We start from the raw sequence: 13,358 nt of genomic DNA, 5'->3' as shown, positions 1-13,358 counted from the left end.
AGGAAACAAGTTCAGATGTATTTGGAAGATATTAAAGAAAGGAAAAAAAAAAATTCTCCAAGAGGCCTGATCTCACCTTTCACTTTTTATATACAACATTTTGCTTCTCTGGTTACATCTTTTTCTTGAGGTATGTTACCAACACTTTGTTCATTTGACAGCCATGATATTTCCTCTTTAGTAGTGTATGTAGGGTGAAGTTCAAGTTCCTAGTTCCTTGACAAGTTCCAGTTCCTTGGCATAGGGCATAGAGGTCTGGCCAGGACTTTGTTTTCTCTAATTTAATTTGTCTGAAACACAAGAAAAGACTTTGTGGGCTGAGGCTGAGAATTCATGCTTCATATTTGCTTGAATCTTTTGGCCTTACTTCACTGGCAGAGTCTTTGAAAGAACACAGGTTTACTTAAAAAATAATCTTAACTTAAGCCTTTCCATTGTGTGAATTTGACAAAGAAACTCGCCTTGTCTGGGTTGTCCTCCATTTCTTTGCTTCTGTGCGTAACCGTGGAGGCTTCCTGACTTTAAAAAGCAACCAAAATGAATGTGAAGTTTTGGCATTTGAAAGTTCTTTGGTATACATTTTGCCAGACACGGAGATTGCAAAACTGTTTACTGAGGTATAATTTTGGTGCTTCTATGTAGGAAGGGGAGGAAAAGGGTTATTTATTAAAAGTTGGATATAGGTATCTCTTGGTATTTGACCTTGCCATCCAAAGTCTTCCCCTCGGAAGTCGGGAGGCACGTGGATTCAGATAAACCCAGCGCTCTCTGAAATCTCAATTTTTGTTTTCTGAAACTCAGGAGCCAAATGGATTTCTTCCTCTCCAAACCCATTGCCCAAACACTCACCATCAGAACCTAGGAATCAAGTAAGTTTAGATAACAAGAGAATTTCCCTTCTTCCTGTTTATTAGAACTGACTCATGGCTTGTAGAAAATTAGGAGAAATACAGAAAAGAGTAAAGATAACAAAAATGACTCACTGTTAGAGGTATCATTCCAAACGCTAATTTTCTGGTAATGGTTTATATCGGGGAGTGAGGAATATACTCCTTTTGTCTCTTCCACATCCTCCTTACCCTCCCCAACTTGGAAACATTCAGAATCCATGGAAATTTCAAAAAAGTAGTTGGTCAGTAGCTGTGAATGTTTTTTGGGATGCCTGTTTCTGTCTGGCCAGCATGTACCATCTGCATTGAGGGCTTTGTGTTGTCAGCCTTCTGCACTTGAATTTGGATTCGGCCACCGAGCCTTCTTTTGGTGACCAGCTTCCTGCAGCTCTTCCCAGGCGCTGGGGGAGAGTCTACTAGCATGGTGTTTCAGGGTGACATTTGAAGCCACAGGATCCTTGAAAGTGTGTGAGCAATCATTGACAATATCTCATCTCCCTACTGATAGACAAGGATAAAAATGCCTAGTTGAAATACTGCTTCAAATCGTAGCATAAGGAAGGTCAGAAATGAAAATGATGCAGAACTGATGGCACACGTTAACTTAAAAAAATACGTTTTCCTGCAAGTGCTCAAAAAATAAGCACCACTGCTATCTGGTGTCCAACTGAGTGTGTGAGCAAAACAAAGGCAGATGCAGTTGATTAAGTCCAAGGCTTCCTTATGCAGCACTGTGGCCAGTTTCCCTACTGCAATTATTTTCTCTAAATAACTTTCCTCAGTTTCTTCTTCACAACTTCTTGGGGATGCAGCCACAAGGAAAGAGGCAGGGAATGGAGATGCCAGTCAAATGTGAGGTAATGTGGCTGGGGTGCAAAGGCAGTTCTCAATCCAATATGTCTGCCTGCTTCCTGCTTCTGACCACAAATGTTCATCCTGGCTGTGATTCTCTCCAAACCAGCTCTGTTTGCAAACACTTCTCTCATCTGGCATTTTGCAAATGGCATCAATTCTGACAGTTGCTTCGTTCCTGGCTAAGGCTCAGGTCATCATTTGGTATCCATAAGGGAAGTCGAAAATGTCACCTCCTCAGAGCTGATGAACCTTCTGTGCAAGGAGGGCAGATAGCACCCATGTGTGAAGAAGCAGCAGCTCCCTCTAGTCCGACGTGGCTCTGCTCAAGGCCAAAGGAGGACTTGGCTTCAGATCCTACTTGTGCCCTTTTGCCATACAGGGCAGACCAGTTAGGGTAACTAAGTACTTGACAGAAGACATTCTGGATGAAATTCTCGTGGTGCATAGACACCTGTCTTGCATGGAGCTCTGAGCACCCTGCTGCACTCTCACCATTCCTCTGCACTCCAAGAAGAATGTTGGCATCATAGGCAAACAAACAAGCCCAGTGAGAGAAATTACTTACCTGGAAGACCATGTACACAAGTGGTCCTGCCAAGACCAGATCCCTGGTCTTTTAACTGTTCTATAAATCGTCCAGTAGAACTCAACTGAGATTTAATTTAGTTTTCAACCCTTGGCAAACTGGATACCATGTGTTTGTGTAGGCTCGTGCCATTTAAAAGGTTCTTGCAGTTTAGGTCTTGCATGTAATTTGCTACATTAGCTCTGGGCAAAAATATTTGCTTTTTGGTCCTTTGTGGTTTAAGTTCCTTCTCAGCATTGACCTGGCATGTTAGAGAGAGCTGCACTGTGGAGCGCAGCAGGGGGTGGAGAGTTTAGGGAGAGTGAGTGCAGTAATGCTTATTAGTGATGGCAGCTTTTCAGACTGTGGGAGCTCACATGAGATTTTCCCAGTTAGGTTGTTTGTTTATGTAGTTGGATTATTACACAATTCAGATTAGAAAGCTGATGCAGATCAAATGAAGCCTTTTAGATTTGGATTAAGCTTGCGAATTTTTTTCTCCCAATATATCTGATTAAGAGTATCACGATGATTTTGTCGTCGTCGTTCAAAGTGACAGTCGTACTATTGTAATTGTTCCAACACCTCCAAGTTTGGCCATCTTTGACATGAATAGACCCAGGATGGGTTATTTCAATAAAAAATTGGGGGGCCGGGCATGTTGTCTCACACCTGTAATCCCAGCACTTTGGGAGGCCGAGGCAGGCAGGCCATGAGGTCAGGAGTTTGAGACCAGCCTGACCAACATGGTAAAACCCTGTCTCCCCTAAAAATACAAAAATTAGCCAGGTGTGGTGGCGTGTGTCTGTAATCCCAGGTACTAGGGAGGCTGAGGCAGGAGAACTGCTTGAGCTTGGGAAGCAGAGGTTGCAGTAAGCCGAGATCGCACCATGACACTCCAGCCTGGGCAACAGAGCAAGACTCCATGTTGGAAAAGAAAGATTGTCTGTCTTCTTGGATTCTCTAGAAGGTCAATCACTTCAGCATTAGAGAATGGATCACCTACTAATTATATCGAATCACTATATATTCTCTTGGGATGATAAATAAGAGGGAAATATTATGCTCCCATTTTACAAGAGAGATGACTGAGGCACAGGAAAAGGAAGTAACTGGTTGAGTCATATGACAAATCTCGAAGCAGTACCATTCTGGGGATAGCCTATGAGGATAAATTCTGTACCTATACTAATTTTCAGCAGTGTTCTCTCTCTTTCTATCTCTTCCTCTCTCGCTCTTTGAGGCTAAGGCTAGTACTTTTGTCTTGGAAGACTGTGAAGCTCCTTTTTCCCTGTCCTGCTCCATTGCCAACCTCTTAGTTGAATTTTCAATCCCAGTGTATATGCAGTGGAATGGCACCCTATGGGAGGTTTAGGTTCTAAAGTCAGCATGGAAGGTGAGAATCTATTATATTTTTAAAAATTCACTCTTAAGAAGTCTTAATTTGCCCATTTTGTGCAACTTGCATAGTTTACTCTATTGGTGTACACAAAAATATACCATAGTTAAGACTATGTCAGGAGTATGTAATTTTCCAGTGCCATATCCTTAAACATTAGTATTTTGGCAAGAAGCTCTGAGAGATAAGCAGGAACAAAAATTGATTCAGGGCAGAATAGATTCACATCTCACATCTCCTGCCCACTCGGGTACATTTGCTCACTAAGTGAAATGGCTGGTAGAATCGCCACGTAACTGGAAAATTTCTTCCCTCTCCTTTCTCTCCTTATGCTGACCCTGTGTGCTTCTCTCTCTGTTTTTCTCCCTGCAATATACATAGTTAAATTTGTATAACTTAAATATGCATCTGGTGTCATTTTACTGTATGCTTCACAAATGACAGCTGTAAGTCAATGAATGTTGTTATGAAATATAAGAAAAGGAAAAGAAAAAAAGGAAGCTTGTTTTTCAGTACTCAGCAGGAAAACACACTGTTGGACTTTATATTTCTTTGGGAATATGGTTTTACTGTTAAAGCTAAATTAATAGTTTACATGGGGATGTTAAACTGTTTAAGCCAATGAACTCAATGTCCTTTTGGAAAAACAAGGCTAATATTCTAGTCTGGGATGCACTAAGCCAGAAAAGCGCTACTTACAAGTAAGTTTAACACATTAAAAAGCATCTTGGGGAGAATTCTTGAATTTACACAACTGAGTGTATATATAACAGAGTCTTTACATCTAAACTCCATTTTATCCGGCCGGGCCATTTGTCAGCACACCTCTTCTTAGTTACCCCCAAGGCATCCATACTTGACAGCAAGGTGTGATGGCAGCAGCTGGGGGCAGGAACCTCAAAGAAGTCCCAGACCAGCAGGCCCCATGCGTGCCTACGGTGGCTCACACCTGTAATCCCAGCACTTTGGGAGGCTGAGGCGGGTGGATCACTTGAGGTCAGGAGTTTGAGACCAGCTTGGCCAACATGGTGAAATCCCATCTCTACTGAAAATACAAATATTAGCCTGGCGTGGTGGCTCATGTCTGTAATCCCAGCTACTCAGGAGGCGGAGACAGGAGAATCGCTTGAACCCTTGAGGCGGAGGTTGCAGTAAGCCGAGATTGCCCCACTGCACTCCATCTGGGGCGACAAAGTGAGACTTTGTCTCAAAAAAAAAAAAAAAAAATCCCATTCCGGAAAAAAATCCTCTCGGAAGCTACCACCAACACCCTCTGGGTTGGTTAGTTGTTTATTTTCTCTCTGAGCTTTTTCTGATTTCCCCTGCTGTTTTTTACTTCATGAAGCTAACCCCTATAGACCCCATTCCCAAACAGTCTTGCCAAGGGTTTTACAGGTGGGTTTGGCCATGAGAGTCATAGGAAGATAGGAAAATGGGAGAAGGCAAGGTATTTATCCCTCTTGTTTCCTGCTTGGGAGAGTGTATTTGTGGGTAGCTGAGTCTCATCTGTGGTTCTAGCTGTTATGGACCAATCCCTCCTGCTGGACCAGCCCAGATGTGGGCATGGGTAACATCAACTTCTGCCTTTATTTCCTCAGTCCTAGAACAAGTTGTGACTTTTTGACATCGCCAGTCTATGGGCTGCCTTACAATCTCATTTGGGTTTTGTGTGTGTGTATGTGTGTGTGTTTAAAAAATTAAAATTGTCAAATAAAACTCATATGTATTTATGGCATACAACATGATGTTTTAATATTTGTATGCATTGTGGAATGGCTAAATCAAGCTAATCAACATATGCATTACCTCACACGCTTATCTTTTTTTGATACCTTTGCAGCAAGAGCCCCATATTAAATTTTCTTGGTTGAACTAGCTGATGTGGACTATGTTTTGTTGTTGTTGCTGTTTGTTTTTGCCTAACCCTGACTAATGCCCATTCATGTTCCAGCATCCATTGGGGATCTTGTTCTTGGCCTGATGGGTTTTCCACTAGGTCTGACCTCACATTTGACCAACCCTTTGCTCCTCATGTACATCTTTCTATTGTTTCCTGGAATCAACCTTGACTCTTGGATCCCACTTGTTCTCTCAGTGGCTTTGATGCTTCAGCTCCCTCCTACAAACCTTTGTCTCTGTGTGTGTGTGCGAGTCCGTTTTGCATTGCTATAAAGGAATGCCTGAAACTGGGTAGCTTATAAATAAAAGAGATTTAATTGGCTCATGGTTCTGCAGACTGTACTGGAAGCATGGTACTGGCATCTGCTTGACTTCTAGTGAGGCCTCAGGAGGCTTTCAATCATGGTGGAAGGTGAAAAGGAACAGGTGTGTCATATGATGGGAGTGGGAGCAAGAGAAAGAGAGGGGAAGTGCCACACTCTTTTAAATAATCAGTTCTCTTGTGAACTTAGAGCGAGAACTCACTCATCCCCAAGGGTATGGTGCTAAGCCATAAGCAGTCTGCCCCCATGATTCAATACCTCCCACCAGACCCCACCTCCCGCATTGGAGGTCAACTTGAGATTTGGAGGGGGCAGACATCCAAACCATATCAGGGAGTAAGACATTGTCTGAAGTATGAGATGCTGGATTTTACAAACAGAAGAGTCCTTAGATACTTGACCCAACTTCCTATTTTCATCCATGAGGTCGCTGCCACCTAGAATGGGCAATGACTTCCTCAAGACTGCCAAGTTAATGGCAGGGAGGGAAAAGGGAAGGAAGTTTCACACTCACGTCTAAGTAAACATTGTATCACTTTATTTTCTGTAACATGTGACAGGGATTGGGGACACGAAGATTGAGATATTGATTACCCCATGACCCTCCTCATTGCCTATCCTTTGCCATAGAGCAAACGTTTTGCACTGAGTGGGCAGAAATATTAATTAATGAATTCGACTCATATTTATTGATTGTCACAAAGGGCAAGGCTCAATGCCGAACACTTTGGAAAGGACACATATGAATAGAAAGTGATCCACATCCTCAGGAAACTCTCTAGGAAGGAGTACAACCTATAGGCCAATGATTCATATGTCTGTTGCATATGTTATACACAAAAAACAATAAGCTCCACAGAAGGTATGCAAATAAAGTGTTATTTGCATGTGGAGGAGAAAGTTGCTTCTGGCTTGGCAGTATTAGAGAAGACTTAATAGAGCAGGTAGTATTTAAAATGGACAGGCGTTGGGCAAGCTGGCTCACTCCTGTAATTCTAGCACTTTAGGGAGCTGAGGCGGGTGGATTGCCTGAGCTTAGGAGTTCGAGACCACCCTGGGCAACACGGTGAAACCCCGTCTCTACAAAAATACAAAAATTAACCGGGCATGGTGGTGCATGCCTGTAGTCCCAGTTACTTGGGAGGCTGAAGTGGGAGGACTGTTTGAACCTGGGAGGCAGAGGTTGCAGTGAGCTGAGAGGACAGGGCCGGGTGCAGTGGCTCACATGTGTAATCCCAGCACTTTGAGAGGCTGAGGCAGGAGGATTACTTGAGTCCAGGAGTTCGAGAGCAGTCTGGGGAACATATGAGGCATTGACTCTACAAACAATAAACAAAATTAGCTGGGTGTGGTGGCATGTGCCTGTAGCCCCAGTTACTTGGGAGGCAGAGGTGGGAGGATAGCTTGAGCCCAGGAAGTCAAGGCTGCAGTGAGCCAAGATCGTGCCACTGCACTCCAGCCTGGGCGACGGTGCAAGACCCTGTCTAAATAAATAAATAAATGGATAGGAAAGCACAGACAGTATTTGACCATGTATAGCTGAGAGAAAGGTGTTCAGGATGAGTGATCGAAAGCAGGTAAGGAGATGGTGAGGGCTTCAATGTAGCTGGAAAGCTGACTGCCTGAAGGCGGATGACAATGATAATAATAATAATACTGGCAATCATAGCTGACATTTAATGGGTTCCTATCACATATCTGAGCACTGTGCCAAGGGCTTTATGTGCTTTGTTTTGGTCTGTAGATGGGTATTGTTATTTCTATTTTGCGAATGAGGAAACTGAAGTTCAGAGAGTTTATAACTTTCCAAAGTCATCCAGCTAGCAAATGGTAGAGCAGAGATTCCACATAGGCCTGCCTGATTCTAGATATACTGTTAACTGCTAAACCAAATGGATGGGCTATCAAGAAAGGCAAGGGATTTATATATAGATCTAAAGGCATGAATAGCGAATGTAGTGCTGAGTTGTTTATTTGTTTGTTTGTTTTTGAGACGGAGTCTTGCTCTGTTGCCCAGGCTGGAGTGCAGTGGTGTGATCTCAGCTCACTGCAACTTGCGCCTCCCAGGTTCAAGAGATTCTTATGCCTCAGCCTCCCTAGTAGCTAGGACTACAGGTGCGCACCACAATGCCCAGCTAATTTTTGTATTTTTGGTAGAGACAGGGTTTCACTATGTTGGCCAGGCTGGTCTCAAACTCCTGACCTCAAGTGATCTGCCCGCCACAGCCTCCCAAAGTACTGGGATTACAGGCATGAGCCCGAGTTCTTAGACAAGTCATTAGGAAAAATTAAAAGACTCAGATTCCTGAAAAAAGATTTCTGCTACTACATCCTCCATAGAGAAGAAACCTAGAAACCGTTTTGATCCAACATCTTAGGACTCTATTTTAGCATATTGTCTTAATATAATGAATGGAGATGAAATAAAAATAGAAACGTAATTTTTATTAACAATTCAAAAACCATATGTATTATTTTTATCATTAAGCTTAGTAAAGTTTCGTAAATCCTTGACTGGATATCATATGACTTTAAGCATAGAAACACTGTATGTGATTGCTTTCACGTTCCGTATGCTTCTCTTTTGATGTTTTGCTAGTTGATGGTTTCATACCATCACTAGCTTATATCTCAGGTCACAATAGATACTTAATGCAAGGTTCATTATTAACTATTGTGAGTATAAGTCCTTATTTTAAATACGTTTTATTATTATTATTATTATTATTTTGAGACAGGATCTCGCTGTGTTTCCCAGTCTGGAGTGCAGTAATGCGATCTCAGCTCACCGCAACCTCCGCCTCCTGGGTTCAAAGGATTCTCGTGCTTCAGCCTTCCGAGTGGATGGGATTACAGGCACGTGCTATCACGCATGGCTAATTTTATGTAAGTTTTTTTTCTTTTTAATTAGAGAGTTTTTTTATTGGCTGACGTTTGGAAAGTAAAATCTTCAGTGTTTTATATCTTTTCCTGCCTTTTTAACATAAGTGATAAGGAATTTGTCTGAGTGTGTGAGAAGTGTTGGTCTTGCCATTTTCTCATTGTTTGCTTGGGTTTGTAGTACTTGCAGTATTTTGGACATGTGGTTTCTTTCTGTGAATCTTTTTTTTTTTTGAGACGGAGTTTCACTCTTGTTGCCCAGGCTGGAGTGCAATGGCATGATCTCGGCTCACTGAAACCTCTGCCTCCCAAGTTCAAGCGATTCTCCTGCCTCAGCCTCCCAAGTAGCTGGAATTATAGGTGCCCGCCACCACACCCAGCCAGTTTTTTTTGTATTTTTAGTAGAGACAGGGTTTCACCATGTTTGATCAGGCTGGTCTTGAACTCCTGACCTCAGCTGATCCGCCTGCCTCGGCCTCCCAAAGTACTGGGATTATAGGCCTGAGCCACTGTGCTTGGCCTCTGTGACTCTTTTACAGTTTTTTTTTTTTTTAATGATTTGAGAGTTAATTTAGTTAAAGTTACATGTTGCAATGCATATGGCCACTTACCTAGGCACAAGTAAATAGCAAAGTACTGAGAGCAAACACAGGGTTGAAGGTAAATAATCCCTTCCAACCTTGCCATGTTCTGGAACACTGGAAGGCTCCCACTTCGCTCAGGAAACCTCATCTATCTTAAGTATCGCAGATTGAGTGAAAACTCCAGGCTAATCTGGATATAAGACCTTGGTTAAGCTTAATTTATTTTTAAAATAAAAACACATAATGACAGGCCAATGGTCTAAATTCCTGCAGGCTTCTACTCTGTTGAATCATTGTAACTGTATACTTTGTGTACATTTCTCCATATGACTTAGGCTTCTGGTGAACCATGTGAAAGACAGGAACGAAAGTAGGTACTGTAATTTTCTCTAGAAAAATCTGAGGTGTAACTCATTATACCTGAAAAAATTCTCCCGGAGTTCCTTTGGGTATGTCTAACTAAATGCTGCTGAGAAGAAGTGTTTCACATGCATAAATATTCATTATTTCTATATATTAGGGTTGAAGAACTCAAACATTTACAGGAAATTAAATCCTATTTTCATTAAAATCCCCCTGTTCAGAATCCTTAAAGTAGATAGCCCTGACATTTAAATTGGAATCCACTCTTTTCTTCATTCTGTTGACCAAAGTAATGCTGGGAAAATATGGGAATTATCTGTTTACCAAAGTGATACCTATATCCTATATGCCAAACCAAACTCCGAAGCCTAGTGGATGAAATATCTGCCTCCTGTGCTGAGGCCACCAGGTTCAATTCCTGCTGGGATGGTAGTTTTTTCAATTAAATTTCCATTAACTTTTCACCTCTGTGTCATTAGACACTAATTCTTAACGTGCTGCAAAGATGAAAGAGTAAAAGGAAATATCTGATTCATGCATCATGTTGCTGACAAGTGAAATGTGAGGATGACAACTTTTTAATGTGGGAGATAGGGAAACCAGCAAGGGGACAGGTCTTTTAGACCCGACACTGACCACGGCTGAGGAGTCCGGGGGAGGCGGCAGCACAGGAAGGCAATTTGGAAGATAGCGATCGTGCAGTGGAAGCACTCAGGATTCTAAACGCTGGGATGCAAGAAGGAGCTGGGCAGACACGGCAGGCTTCAGGAAGCCTGAAACACCGGGTGGCACGTTGGTGGGGAGAGGAGGTGGAGGGGTGCTGGCTATTTGGAACAAGCTGTTATGAATGGGGAAGGAGAAGCCATTTTCACCAAAGGAAAGAAAAACTGGGAATTCTTAGGTGCTCTAAAGACAAAACAACAATATGTAAAATATGTGGAAAGGCAAGTGGCTGGGATGTGCAAAAGAACAGTTCATGCATTTAAACATGGAAATAGTTGGGCGCGGTGGCTCATGCCTGTAATCTCAGCACTTTGGGAGGCTGAGGCGGGTGGATCACCTGAGGTCAGGAGTTCAAGACCAGCCTGACCAACATGGTGAAACTCTGTCTCTACTAAAAATACAAAAATTAGCCGGGCATGGTGGTGGGCACCTGTAATCCCAGCAACTTGGGAGGCTGAGGCAGGAGAATTGCTTGAACCTGGGAAGGGGAGGTTGCAGTGAGCTGAGATCATGCCATTGCACTCTAGCCTGGGCAACAGAGTGAGACTCCACCTCAAAAACAAAACAAAACAAACAAGAAACACGGAAATGGTAAGAATTCCCATTCTTACCAGATGAAGACTCCCAGAAACAGACATAGGCTACAATTTTGCAAGTCGAGTAAGGATGAAAAGGCAAAAATCAACCAAACAAAATGCAAAACATATGTTTGCTAATGGGTGGTATGGAGAAATACTAACAGTTGATGCTGAAGAAGGCTTGCTTGAGAGGACTTTTAACCAAGGGTCTGTATTCTTTCAAGGTTCCATGAAAATAAGGGTAAATGGTTTTCAGAGTTCGGTCTCACAAATCTTAACCAAATGAGGATAGACACAGAACTTAAAAAATAGAGGCAGAAGAGATTAAGGACAACTCGTTCGCTAGGGGATTGCTTGGGTTTACATTTGGGGCATCTAAAGGATTAGATGATGAAATTTCAAAATTATTCCATGTTTTACTTGAGAATATAAAGTAAAATATAAATGATTGTATATATATAAACACATACGTCTATGCATAGTCTATATGTGTTCGTATATAAGTAGAATGGACTTTTAAATACCCATAATCATGCCTAATATTTATCAAGTGGTTAGTGCTCCATGCACTGTTTTCAGCACTGTCCATTTACTGTTTTCAATAGTGTACATCTTAGTTATTTATCACAATTACTTTATTAGGGTGGTTCTCTGTTTCCTCCCATTTTACAGATGAGAAAACTAAGGCACAGAAATTCAAGTCCAGGTTCATAGCATTGGTATGTGTTTAGAGGTAGGCTTGAGGACAAGGCATTCCAACTCTAGAACCTGCTACTCCATTAAATAGCAGTTCATAATTTTAAAAAATGACATCTGGAACAGATTCAACATTCATATTTGAATATAGCTTTGCCTGAGGTTCTGGGAATATTTACTTCAAAATTAAAACTGAAATAAAATAAAAAGGCAAAATCGATTCAGGAGGAACTGTTTCTTATTTTAATACTGGAAAGAAACCACATCACTTAGCAGGATGCAAAACATCAGTTTAAAATAAAACAGTCTCATCTCGGCAAGGTTTCTTGCTGCTTAATTCTTGACCTTCGCTAGTGCCGAGGCCCTTGCCCTGTGCTTGTCTGCCTGTGCTGGAGTCTACTCTAGAGTCAGTGTTACTTCCATCTAGGCTCTGACAGAAGGTGCCGGCTTGCAGTCTGTACATGGGTTTGCCTTAGCTTCTCCTCTGTAGGTGCCAACATCACATCGAAACCTGGCCCCACTAAGCTGTTGTGTTAGTTCAGAATGCATTTGGTCCCAAGCAACAGAAAATCCAGCCCACAGTAGCTTAAACAAATAAGGGTTTATTTTTCTCCTGTAGGGAGAGTTTGGAGGGAGGCAGCGGCTGGTATTGGTTTATCTGTTCTATGTTATCAGAGTTGGAGTCTCTGCAGTGCTCTTGGCCCTTCCTTCATGTTTGCAATATGGCAGTCGCAGCTCCAAACGTTCAAGGCAGGCAGTGCGGGGAACAGGCAGCACCAGCCATGTCTGTTTCCTTTATCATGAAAGCAAATCTCAAAAGACCCAGTACCCTTCCCTTTCCCTTTCTCCCCTCCAGTGACTTGGGGTAAGACCTGGTCATGACTAGCTGTAAAGCAAGCGGGAAGTATGTCTTTGCTTTGCAAAAGAGAAGTAAGTGGAGATGGGTGTGGAATAGCTAAACTATGGAGTTTACCCTCACGTCTCAGTAGACCTTCTAATTCAAGGAACAGTCTGAATTACAGACTTGTGTAATAGATAATCAGATAACTTTCAAGTTCATGCTATAAATTAAATTGGGCTAAGTCGTGTCTTTTTCTTTTGTAAATTTTTACAATATTGAGTTTGATCTCTTAAATATTTGGCTCTAAAATCTTCTTTAAAATATTTCTTTACACTGTCAGAAAGAAATGACTTCTTAAGAAAGGGTGAACTTAAATTCAGATCCTGTCTAAATGATCTCAAATTCCAAAATGTTGGATTTCAAACTAGTGAAATTTTACTAAACTCCACTTGTTTGAATAATGTTTCCTTCTGCATCTACGCTCACATTTAAGTGATTTTAAGAGATTTACAGAACAGAATTCAAACACAATCACCTTGTTCGTGAAAGTTTTTAAAAGGTAGCATTACTACTCTAGTTTCATTTTGACTCACTAGTACACATTCTTGGTAACATAAAATTCTATATTTTATATTAGTGTAGTCACCCTAACTGGACTTGGGTTTGAATCCAGGCTCAAAAATTATGGATATAGAATATAATGTTATATTCTATGTTATAGAATATAATGTTATAATATATAGAATATATTATATAGATATA

This window comes from Mandrillus leucophaeus, unplaced genomic scaffold, assembly GCF_000951045.1.
Source record: "Mandrillus leucophaeus isolate KB7577 unplaced genomic scaffold, Mleu.le_1.0 Scaffold82, whole genome shotgun sequence".
In the NCBI taxonomy this organism is placed as follows: Eukaryota; Metazoa; Chordata; class Mammalia; order Primates; family Cercopithecidae; genus Mandrillus; species Mandrillus leucophaeus.
This window is presented reverse-complemented; position numbering follows the sequence as displayed.